Genomic DNA, 11,748 nt, shown 5'->3' with positions numbered 1-11,748 from the left:
GTGTATTTTGTGAGGGTCTTTTGGTTTTAAATGATCTATATTGTTTGGATCTGAAAAAATAGTCGAGTTGCTTGTTGTTTTCAGTATTTTTTAGCCAAGTAAGCTGAGGTTTTAGGATACCCGTCCTCTGTCCGTGCATGAAATAAGGTACAGTGTGCATAAAATAGGGTACAATGTGCATCAAATAAGGCCCTGTCCGCATCAAACACGTCGTCACTTTAAAATTAGCAGTAGGTTCATTGTCGATAAGGTGCCAATGCTTAATTAGTAGAGTGCCCTTGACTCGGAAAATCTGCATATTTACCAAAATCTAAATGCTCTCGGTTGTGCATTGGCCGAAATTTCTAATTTCACCTGTGTTAACATCACCAATACATTCACGAGATATGAGGCGAAAGATCATTGCAAGGAAGAAAAACACACCAGCCAAAATTACACAAATAAAAGGAGGTAGATCAGTGAAAGATTATTTCCCACCAAACCCAACAAACTCAACTATAAATGATCTTGTTGACCAAAGTATGTTGTAAGAAAACCTGCATAGTTTTGTCTATTTTTATGTTTCATCCCTTCCTTACCCCAAAATAATGATAGACTACATTTTAATGCTCTCTCTAAACTTGGATGCATTACCTGTATTGCTTGCTTAATGTGATATTTCCTGAATTTATCTTAGTGTTTTTCTGCATGCTTTATGTGATTTTCAAATGACGGACTCCTTGTACTCTTTTCCTTACTAGTTCCTATTTCTAGTTTTTTCATTCGAGAGTTCAATTTGTGATGCTTGTAGGTCATTCTCTTCTTGGTCAACTACTTATACATAGCCAAGTATGGCCAATTGGTGCAAGGGTGGGTAGTCATATTCATGAAGAAGATAAAGCACTTTTTGTCAAGAATTACGTAAGTGAAAAAAAGAGGCTATGGGTTTGTCATTTGCTCCCTTAGCCAAAGTTCGGTTCTGACAATCATTATCAAGCCCTACTTGATGATATTTTCAATAATCAAGATCTAGTGACTAACATATTTAACCAACTAGATTTTAACGAAGATAAGGCAAATATGGCGTTGGTCCAGTAGGAATTGGTCTCGGCTTTTCCTCATACACCCAACTGCACCTCGCATTGAACATGCATATGGCATTTCTCTACGGACCAATGATATCAATGGTGTAAGAATTGTTCGTAGGGGTCCTAAAATAATTTATAAACGATGCAAATGCTTTATGATCAAGATTTGGCGGCTAAATTGCTCTGCATCATCAACAAGAGAAAAATATTTTCCAAAGAGAACATCTAAACGCTCTTGATGATGCTGAACGTGCACATGTGAATGAGTTGCTTCATGCTTTAGCCACGCCATCTCCTGCATGTGACACAAAGCTTGCCATTTCAACAGACTTAGCAACTCGGGCGCCTTTGTCTTTTTCGGTTTTTTCCTCTATTTAGGCCTTTAACGGTTCAGGTCTTAAAGTTGCCTTAGTTTCAGTCTTTTGTGGTACTCTTGCATGTATTAAGCCACCTTTGTATAATTATGTAGTCGGGTTTTCCCATTTTCAATGTTGTAAAGCTTTGTCATGTATGGATGATATATGTTTTATTAATGAAGTTTCTTTCCCTTATTTTGTCAATCATCGAGCTTTTCATTGTTTCATAATTACATGAAGTTTTTGGATCTATGGAACACCTTGTAGATGCATCAAAAATAATCTCGGTGCATTAAAATACCCCTGTATATGCCTCAAATAAGCTGCCTTCTTAACCTACTTACTTTGTCGGATAATCCTCCCAACCCAAGTACTCCAAATTTGCAAAGCCAGAACAAATTCCTCCTCCACGTCGACAGAGTCCACGTATCCAACCAAGAGTTACTGAGCAAGTACCACCAGATATGCTTTCTGGTAACAACAATGGTGAGGGTTTACCTTTTCTTGTCCCTTTTAAAGATTTCCAGTATATGTCGCTTGTTCGAATATTAATGGTGATGGTTTAAGGTGCAATACCCTTATGAATGCATCAAGTAGCCTTGTAGATGCATCAAAAAACAATCCATATGCATTAAACAACCATGCCTTGCGGTTTTCTTCTTGTTCGAATGACAATAGTAAGGAAAGGGTTTAGGGTTGGATTAGGCGGACCAGCGGTGCGGTCCGCCTAATCCAACCCTAAACCCTTTCCCGTCCCGTTTTAGGACACCCGGTCCCCTTTCTAAAATCCCGTCCCCAAAAAAGGGTTCACTCGTCCCCTTCTAGGGTGTCTTTAGGTTTTCGTGTTCGAATGACAATAGCAAGGGAAAGGGTTTAGGGTTGGATTAGGTGGACCCGCGGTACGCCTAATCCAACCCTAAACCCTTTCCCGTCCCGTTTTAGGACACCCGGTCCCCTTTCTAAAATCCCGTCCCCAAAAAAGGGTTCACTCGTCCCCTTCTAGGGTGTCTTTAGGTTTTCGTATTCGAATGACAATAGCGAGGGAAAGGTTTAGGGTTGGATTAGGCGGACCCGCGGTGCGGTCCGCCTAATCCAACCCTAAACCCTTTCCCGTCCCGTTTAGGACACCGGTCCCCTTTCTAAAATCCCGTCCCCAAAAAAGGGTTCACTCGTCCCCTTCTAGGGTGTCTTTAGGTTTTCGTGTTCGAATGACAATAGCAAGGGAAAGGGTTTAGGGTTGGATTAGGCGGACCCGCGGTAGCGGTCCGCCTAATCCAACCCTAAACCCTTTCCCGTCCCGTTTTAGGACACCCGGTCCCCTTTCTAAAATCTCGTCCCCAAAAAAAAGGGTTCACTCGTCCCCTTCTAGGGTGTCTTTAGGTTTTCGTGTTCGAATGACAATAGCAAGGGAAAGGGTTTAGGGTTGGATTAGGCGGACCCGCGGTAGCGGTCCGCCAAATCCAACCCTAAACCCTTTCCCGTCCCGTTTTAGGACACCCGGTCCCCTTTCTAAAATCCCGTCCCCAAAAAAAGGGTTCACTCGTCCCCTTCTAGGGTGTCTTTAGGTTTTCGTGTTCGAATGACTATAGCAAGGGAAAGGGTTTAGGGTTGGATTAGGCGGACCCGCGGTAGCGGTCCGCCTAATCCAACCCTAAACCCTTTCCCGTCCCGTTTTAGGACACCCGGTCCCCTTTCTAAAATCCCGTCCCCAAAAAAAGGGTTCACTCGTCCCCTTCTAGGGTGTCTTTAGGTTTTCGTGTTCGAATGACAATAGCAAGGGAAAGGGTTTAGGGTTGGATTAGGCGGACCCGCGCGGGTCCGCCTAATCCAACCCTAAACCCTTTCCCGTCTCGTTTTAGGACACCCGGTCCCCTTTCTAAAATCCCGTACCCAAAAAAAGGGTTCACTCGTCCCCTTCTAGGGTGTCTTTAGGTTTTCGTGTTCGAATGACAATAGCAAGGGAAAGGGTTTAGGGTTGGATTAGGCGGACCCGCGGTAGCGGTCCGCCTAATCCAACCCTAAACCCTTTCCCGTCCCGTTTTAGGACACCCGGTCCCCTTTCTAAAATCCCGTCCCCAAAAAAAGGGTTCACTCGTCCCCTTCTAGGGTGTCTTTAGGTTTTCAATGTCGTACAGGTTTTCATTCCTATAGTTACACCCTTGCCATTTGTCTTCTGTTACCATGTTAGTAAGAAGCTGTTAGAAGTGATGCACTTGATGCCTCCGTCAACTGACTATTCCCGCCATGTTAGACCTGTGGTATATCTTCAGATCTTTTTGCAATAAAGTGCCTGATTTTCGTCTAATTTTTGTGAGAGATTATTTACTTGTCATTGTTTTACCTTTATCAGAAGAACTTGTTGGGTACGCTTTCAAGTAAGATTCCAAACTTGGTGTCTTCATGGCTTTTGATTCCTAAGTTGTATATTCCGCACGTTGCCGTTGATGTCGAGCATGATATTGGAATCTACCTCATGCGTCATATGGAGATGTACAACGGGGCTAAGGGACGCTTAGGTTCAAAGGTGGGTCGTAAAGGGAGTAAGTCTGTATTATTTAATTCAACTTTTCCTTGTATGTGCATTAAATATGAAGTCACTGATGTTGATTTCTTTTGTTGTTATTGTTCAGAGAGTTGATGTTACACGTTATGTTGTGAGGGTTTGCAATGAAATACTAACTTGGCGATACAACTCTTATAAACTTCAAGTGACGGCTGCAGCAAAGGACTACAAGAATGGCGTTCAGATTCGGTAATGCGAAATCTTAAGTAGCTTTGTTTTCCGTTTTTCCGTTTTTCCATGTTAATAAATGAGCTTTTATTTTCCCCTTTTCTCAGTAATCAAGCGCCACATGATGATTTATCATATACAGATGCACACTTGATCAATTATATTCGGAATAATAAGAAGAACAAGGAGTAAGTTCTAATCGACCATTGACTTTCTAAAAACTTGATTTTGTCCACTCTCTGATGTTCCGTGTTTTCTAATCTAATTGCAACATGTGCATCATTAGTGAGGTCGTTGTAGAAACCGATTGGTTGCAAGTTACCAAAGACGCTACTGCAGACCTTCTTTGCCGCCAGGAAATTGGGTAATGGATATGGTTATTGATCTTTGTTGGTATTCGTACTACAATCGAAAACCCAAGTGTTGTGTATTTTCCGACAATCATAAAGGTATTCATATTCCTTATTGTGTCAAATGCTTGTTTTTGGTTTTTGAAATGACAAATAATTTTGACAAATGTTCTCAAATTTCAGGGAGTTGTCGGTAAAGGGGTTTCAAGTCAATACGTCCTACTTGACTACTTGCCCCTCAATCTAAACACAACCCAACTGGTTAATAAATATTATCTTACTTTTTTTTCCATGAAATTTTTTTCCAATGCATTTTTTTTCCATTTGAAGTCGATAAATCCTACTTGACTAGTTTGTAATATTTCAGGCTTTCTTTCCTTATTGTGTGGAGAAATCACATTGGTTTGCATGCGTTGTTGACTTTGGGAAAAGGATGAACTTCATACTCGACTCCAACCTGCCCAGGCGCCGTGAAGTCAGGCAAAATTTTTTAGTTGAACAGGTATGATTTATTAGTTTTTGCACAAAAACATGTTACCCCTCACTTATTATATCCGGAAGGTCGCTCAACATTTTGATCGCCCAAAATGCATTGTCGAATGAAAATATTGTTGGTGATCTTTATGTGCATGAAATACCCTTCTATGTGCATGACATACCCTTGCATGTGCATTAAATAGCCTTATACCACAATCACAATCACTCACTGTCTTGTTTTTGTATAGCTCCTGCCTGCTTTGGAGATCATCGCAAGAGACTCTCCAAGATACACAAGGTTGTTGGAGATCAAAACTTTTCAGTGGGAGGTTGTGCAAGTGCCTCAACAAAACAATGGGTATTCTTGTGGAGTTTATTTGTTAAAGTGGCTAGAAAATTTGTGTGATCAAGCATCATGGAGTGATAAGAGTTCTTACGAGGTATAAATTTTTCACCAAACTTTTGTAAACATTATTCAATATATTTTATTTCAAGCATTTCAATATTTGTTGTCAAATAAAATTTTTACGTAGGATTTGGATGAATATGGTACGAGTATGATTGCACGTCTCATCAAATGGAAGCGAAACAAGAGAAAGGTAAATATAAAGAACCTTGAATGCCTAATTTAAATTTTGCCTAATTTTAATCTTCTTTTCATTAGATTCTGTCTCGGAGTGACTTTTACGTAACGATATTCCCCGTTTTTTTGTAGGATTATCCCTAGGTGATATTTTCTAAACACTTGAGTCGAGGGATGTGCAAAGGGAGTGGCAGATGACCTAATCCAAAATTCAAAACTCTTTGCCATTTTTTGATCTGATTCCTTGAGTCGAGGGATGTACAAAAGGAGTAGACCCTGGAATATTAGATTCTTGTGGAGTTTATTCTAGAATATGTAGTACACTAAGTCTTGAGAGTACATATTAGATTTTGGAATATGTAAGGCGTGTAAGACATGAAGTCATGTTTCTGGACTAATTCTAAAAACATGTTACGGGGCAACGAAAACGAGAAACAATTTTCAAAATTGGATAACGAACATGTCACGAGGCAACGAAAACGAGAGACAATTTTCAAATTTGGATAACGAACATGTCACGAGGCAACGAAAACGAGAGACAATTTTCGAAATTGGAAAACGAACATGTCACGAGTTAACGAAAACGAGAGACAATTTTCAAATTTGGGTAACGAAAAGGCTGTAATGAAATCTGAAAACATCGTAAATGCATTAAAAACTGTTCCACATGCATGAAATAACAGTGCGCATGCATGAAATATGTAACTCATGTGTCCAAGGTCAAATCTTAAAGTAATCTCAAGTGAACTTTTAAAATGTTGCATTTTAATTTAGAATTTGGAATTTTATTATTAACTTTGACGGTTGGGGATGTGGTAGCAAAGAAGGATGTAGTGGTAGATCAAATTAATCGCGGTAAGGTTCCTTGATACTCGCATAATGTGTGCATGAAAAACTGTTCCACATGCATGAAATACATGTGTATGTGCATGAAATACCGTTGTATGTGCACGAAATAATGGTGACAGAAACACTCAGGCTTTACATTCTATAAGTGTTACATTCATTCGTAAAAATTCCCGAATTATTCAATAAGGCAAATGTTCAATAAGGCAAATGTCCAACATCTATCAAATAAAATAAAAATTCCCGAATTATTCAATAAGGCAAATGTCCAATATCTATCAAATAAAATAAAATTCCCGAATTTTTAATTAAGGTAAAATAAAAAATTACTCTACTCATTGTCGGTTGTCCTTCGGTCACAATTCCTCTTTGTCGTGGTTCGCCATCTCCCCACAGCCCCGCATTTTCTTAGCGCTTTCTTCGTCACTTCCCCACTCGTTCTCTTTGTGAGATCGGCCTTTTCCCGAGCCTTTGTTTTTGCATTGCCTTGGAGGCAAAACCTTAATCTTACTAGGAATGTTTGTTCCTAAAAGCATCCCAATTTCAAAGATTCTTGTCCTTTACCTTTGCAATACCAAGATTTCCACTTTCATCGGGGGTAATTTTACCCTTTCCTTGAACTCACGCAAAATCCCAAGCAACTCATCACAATGCCTAGGACTCTGTTCAACAAGTGCCACACAAGTAAACAACTCTGACCATAACTCGCCAACTTTGTTTTTCTGTACATCCATTGATGTATGATATACGATTAATTTACCTCTAATTCCCTCTTTCTTTTATGCATACCGACTCATATCGAGTCGGTTTCGGGTGTTTTTCCTTGCGTTTTGTGCCCAATACCCGTACTTGTTACCGTGTGCATCCTTTTGTAGGAAACGACCCAAGCATGGAGAATTCGGGGCAAGAAAGGCACCCCATTGCCTTTACATGAAGAAGAGGTGAAGAAATGCTGAAGAAGGTGTTTTGCTTAAGCAGACCGGCACGGGTCTAGCCACCGGCAAAACACACCCCAGAGAATTACTTTGGATTTTGAAGAAAAGTTGAGGAATGTGCTTTGCTTGAGGCCAAGAGCCAGCCCACCGGTGAAGCACAAAGATGGAATTAATTGAAGAATTTGGTTAAAAACAAGCTTGGCCTCGCTGCCGGTAGGAGCACCGGCAGCCGGTCAACCGGCATTTCACACACCCAAAGTCCTGAAGAAGGTGTTTTGCCGGCAGGCCGGCAACCGGCCCACCGGCAAAACACAGATGCCGCTTGTTTTAATTCTTTGCACGGTTTTGCTTAGGTAGGAGCACCGCATTGCCGGTGGACCGGCAAAACGCAGCAGCACGAGATTTGGGCTTTTCTTCCTCTTTTCTTCCTAATCTTGTACAAGCCTATAAATACCCCCTCTTAAACCCCTTTAAACACACAACCCTAGATCCAGAAATTTTACCCTTTCAAGCTTTAAACTTTCTTAATCTCTTTGTTAATCTTTCTTTAATTAGAGAAGTTCTTCAATCAATTAGTGATTGAATTTGGGTTTGTAAGAAGATTGAAGGATTTCCTTCTTTATTATTTCTATCCAAATTCCTCTTTCACTATTTTGTTGGTATTATTTCTCTCCCTATTTTCAATTGTTTACATTTTGTTCATCTTTTATGTTTGTTTGATTGTTTATGTTAAAATTGTTGTTGTTGTTTGTTTGTTATTGTTAATTCCATCATTGCTCATCTTTTCATTGTTCATCTTTCCTTTGTTCCTCTTCCTTTTGTTCATCCTTGGGTAGTTGTCCTCAAAGACTTAATCTTTGAGTTGATTTGGTTAAAGATTGTGTCTTTAGGTTTTAATCACTCTCATTGTTAGATTAAATCATCCTTCCTTACACCCATTGTTAGATTGTTGCATGTTTAGTAGTGAATTTCATCTTCTCACCATGTTTGTGACCAAAGTTTCCATCTTTATTGTTAATTTTGCAATTAGAACCATGATTAGTGAGTAGTCTTCCACTAGGGCTCGGTTTGACCCGACATGAGTAATTTCATTAATTGAATTTCATAAAGGCTAATTATTTGGGGAAATTGGTGAGGGTAGTTTAGAGGGATGACTTGGTTTATGGGTTGACTCTTGGGTAGTGTTGACTTACGACCCTTGACCACCAACGAGAGTTGGTTAGGTTGTGATTTGGGTACCCGAGACTTGACCCTATTGTTGACCTCGGTTGAGACCGAAAGGAGAACCGGGTAGGACACCTCTAAATTAGTGTTTGAAATCGACCCTCGAGAGAGGGAGTGGGATGACCCGGGTATTGATGGGGCTTAATGACCTTAGCGAATATCGGACTATCTCGGGAAAATGCATGTTTTTGGGGTAGTGGGGTATTGAGTTAGGGATTCCGACCTTCGAACCCGAGAGGGGGGTTGGTGGGTAGTGCTAGTGTCCTATTTCGAACCCGAGAGGGGGTCTTAGGCGGTTAGAGCCGTCACCTCCTCACCTAACTACCTTTGTGATTAGCCTAGAAATTTAACCATGTGGAATTGCGAATAGTTTGGGAAGAACCGAGTCCTAGGCCTTTTAATCATTTGAATTACAACTTATCTTTCGTTGTTGCACATTTATCTTGCTTTTGTTTAGATCGCATCTCATTTCATTTTAGGTAGCATTAGTATATCAACCATCATCTTTTATTTTCGACTTAGCTAAACGATCGGATTAGAACAATTAGTAATCTTTTCAACTCCTTGTGGGATCGACCCTTAATAGTGTACAACGATAAAATCGTGCACTTGCGAGGTATAGCTTGACTACCATCAAGTTTTTGGCGCCGTTGCCGGGGAGTTCGGCTAGATATTAATTGTTTTCATTCTTGTTTAGACTAAGTCCTTTGTTACTAATCCCTCTCTTGAGTGTGTAGGACTTTTTGCATGAGAAGGAGAACTCGAAGAGGTCATCCAATACGTCCGATTGACCACGAGATCGAAGCAACCGCAAGAAGACTAAATTCACTTCGTAGAAGAGGGCTTATAGAAACACCGATTCCTCAAGAAAATCCAGTAATTGAGAACCTTCAAGGAGAACCACGGGTCTTTGAAACTTTCGAAAATCCTTTTGCAACACCGGAAACGGAAGTAACAATGGCCGCGGTTCCTATGAGAGATAACTTGGCTCCGAAAAAGGTGGTGAATCCGAGTATTGTGAAGCCACCTATTCAAGCCAACAATTTTGATGTGAAAGCCACCTTGCTACAACTAGTCCAAGGGAACCAATTCGGAGGGGGAGCCACCGAAAACCCCAACGAGCATCTTAACGAGTTCTTGGATAGTTGTGACATGTTCAAGGCCAATGGAGTGACGGAGGATGCCGTACGCCTTAGGCTTTTCCCTTACTCTTTGAGGGGAAGTGCCAAGGAGTGGCTTAAAAGTTGTGAACCCGACTCTCTTCGGACTTGGGATGATGTCTCTAAGGCTTTTCTCAACAAGTATTTCCCACCCCAACGAACCGCAAGAATCAAGAGTGAGCTCCAAGGGTTCACCCAACAAGAAGATGAGACCCTTTATGAAGCATGGGAGAGGTACAAGGGCCTCCAAAGGCTATGTCCTCACCACGGTATTGGAGATGATGAGCTCATCAACAATTTCTATGAAGGGTTAAACAATGATATGAAGATGAACCTTGATTCCGGCTCGGGGAAGGGAGCTTTGGATAAGATAGACCACAAGACGGCGAAAGAGCTTATTGAAGAAATGGCTTCTCGTACCTTTCATTGGAACAATGATAGGCACAAGAGGAAGGGGAAGTCAACGGTCGAGTCGGCCAACAATGTGGAAGTGAAAGAGATGATAGAAGAGCTTAAGCAACAAGTAGCCTTGATGAGCTCAAGCAAGACATCTAGCAATTCTTCTATGAGGAACCAAGTCTATAGTTGTGAGCTTTGTGGAGACCAAGGACACCCACCCAATGAGTGTCCCTTGGTGGTTGGAGATGGAAGTTGTATGGAGCAAGTGAACGGGATATGGGAGTCTAGTCCGGCCAAGCAAGCATTTAACAACAACCAATATCACCCCGGATTGAGAGCCCACCCAAACTTCTCTTATGGCTCTCAAAATGTCCAAAACCCAACCTTCCAACAAAAGTCACAACAACCAAACTTCCAAACTCAAAAACAAAACACGACATTCAATCAAGGTCCACCGGGTTTCCAAGGGAGAACCTTCCAACCAAGACAACAACAATTTCAACCACTCAACCCACCAACCAACCCACCTTTCCAACAAACCACTCCACCTTTCCAACAAACCACTCAACCTTTCCAACAAAACACCCAACCAAAGTCAAGCTTGGAACTCATGATGGAACAATTGATGACTTCCCAAAACCAACTTGTCAATACTCAAACACAATTCATCAACCATTCCACTCAAAAACATGACGAGACAACCTCATCCATCAACCAACTTAGGACCCAAATGCAAGCTTCTCAACGGATGACGGACAACCAAATCTCCCAATTGGCTACCCAAATGAGCCAACTACAAGCCTCCTAAGGTAAATTCCGGGTAAACCGAGGAAAATCCGAAAACCATGAACGCTATTCACTTGAGGAGTGGTAGAGATTTGGAAGACCGGGAATTTGTCAAGAAAAGGAAGAGTAGTAGACCGGGTAATGTCATTGAACCTCAAGTTGTGGTTGAACCTCCTAAGGTGATTGAAGAAAAGGAGGGAAAAGATGAGCTTGTGGAAATTGTGGTGGAAACTCCAAGAGTGATTGATGAACCAACAAGGGTGGTTGAAGAGCCTCAACAACAAGTGGTAAGAACTTATGTACCACCGGTTCCCTTTCCACAAAGGTTGGCAAGAGCCAAACTTGAACAAAAGTATGGGAAGTTCATGGACATGATGAAGGGTATCAACATTACCATGCCTTTCATTGATGCCGTAAAGGAGATTCCAAGCTATGGCAAGTTCTTGAAGGAGCTTATCTCAAACAAAAACTCTTTGAGCCCAACAACTACGGTGAGCTTATCCAAAGAGTGTAGTGCAATTCTCATGAATGAAGCTCCTCAAAAGCTTGAAGACCCGGGGAGTTTTTCCATACCTTGTAAGATTGGGACCGTGCACATTGAGAGAGCTTTGTGTGATTTGGGGGCAAGCATTAGTCTTATGCCCCTCAAAATTTTCAAGAAGTTGAAGGGTTATGAGCTTTCACCGACAAGAGTTTCTCTCCAACTTGCGGATAGGTCGGTAAGATACCCTATTGGTCTTGTGGAGGATGTCCCACTCAAGGTGGGGAAACTTGCATTTCCATGTGATTTCTATGTAATGGACATCCCCGAAGACTCAAATATTCCCATCATAT

At 41.2% G+C, this 11,748-nt stretch overlaps 1 non-coding gene across 1 annotated transcript; it reads right to left on the bottom strand.

Moving 5' to 3' along the window:
- Positions 1 to 9,895: 9,895 nt before the first annotated feature.
- On the bottom strand, positions 9,896 to 10,002 carry LOC141597697 (small nucleolar RNA R71). Its single transcript, XR_012522917.1, has one exon. It is a non-coding gene; the product is annotated as a small nucleolar RNA R71 (small nucleolar RNA).
- Between the last annotated feature and the right edge of the window lie 1,746 nt (positions 10,003 to 11,748).

Source organism: Silene latifolia, chromosome 8 (genome assembly GCF_048544455.1).
Source record: "Silene latifolia isolate original U9 population chromosome 8, ASM4854445v1, whole genome shotgun sequence".
NCBI lineage: Eukaryota > Viridiplantae > Streptophyta > Magnoliopsida > Caryophyllales > Caryophyllaceae > Silene > Silene latifolia.
Note: the sequence above shows the minus strand (reverse complement) of the source record. Positions and strands in the feature narration are given on the sequence as shown.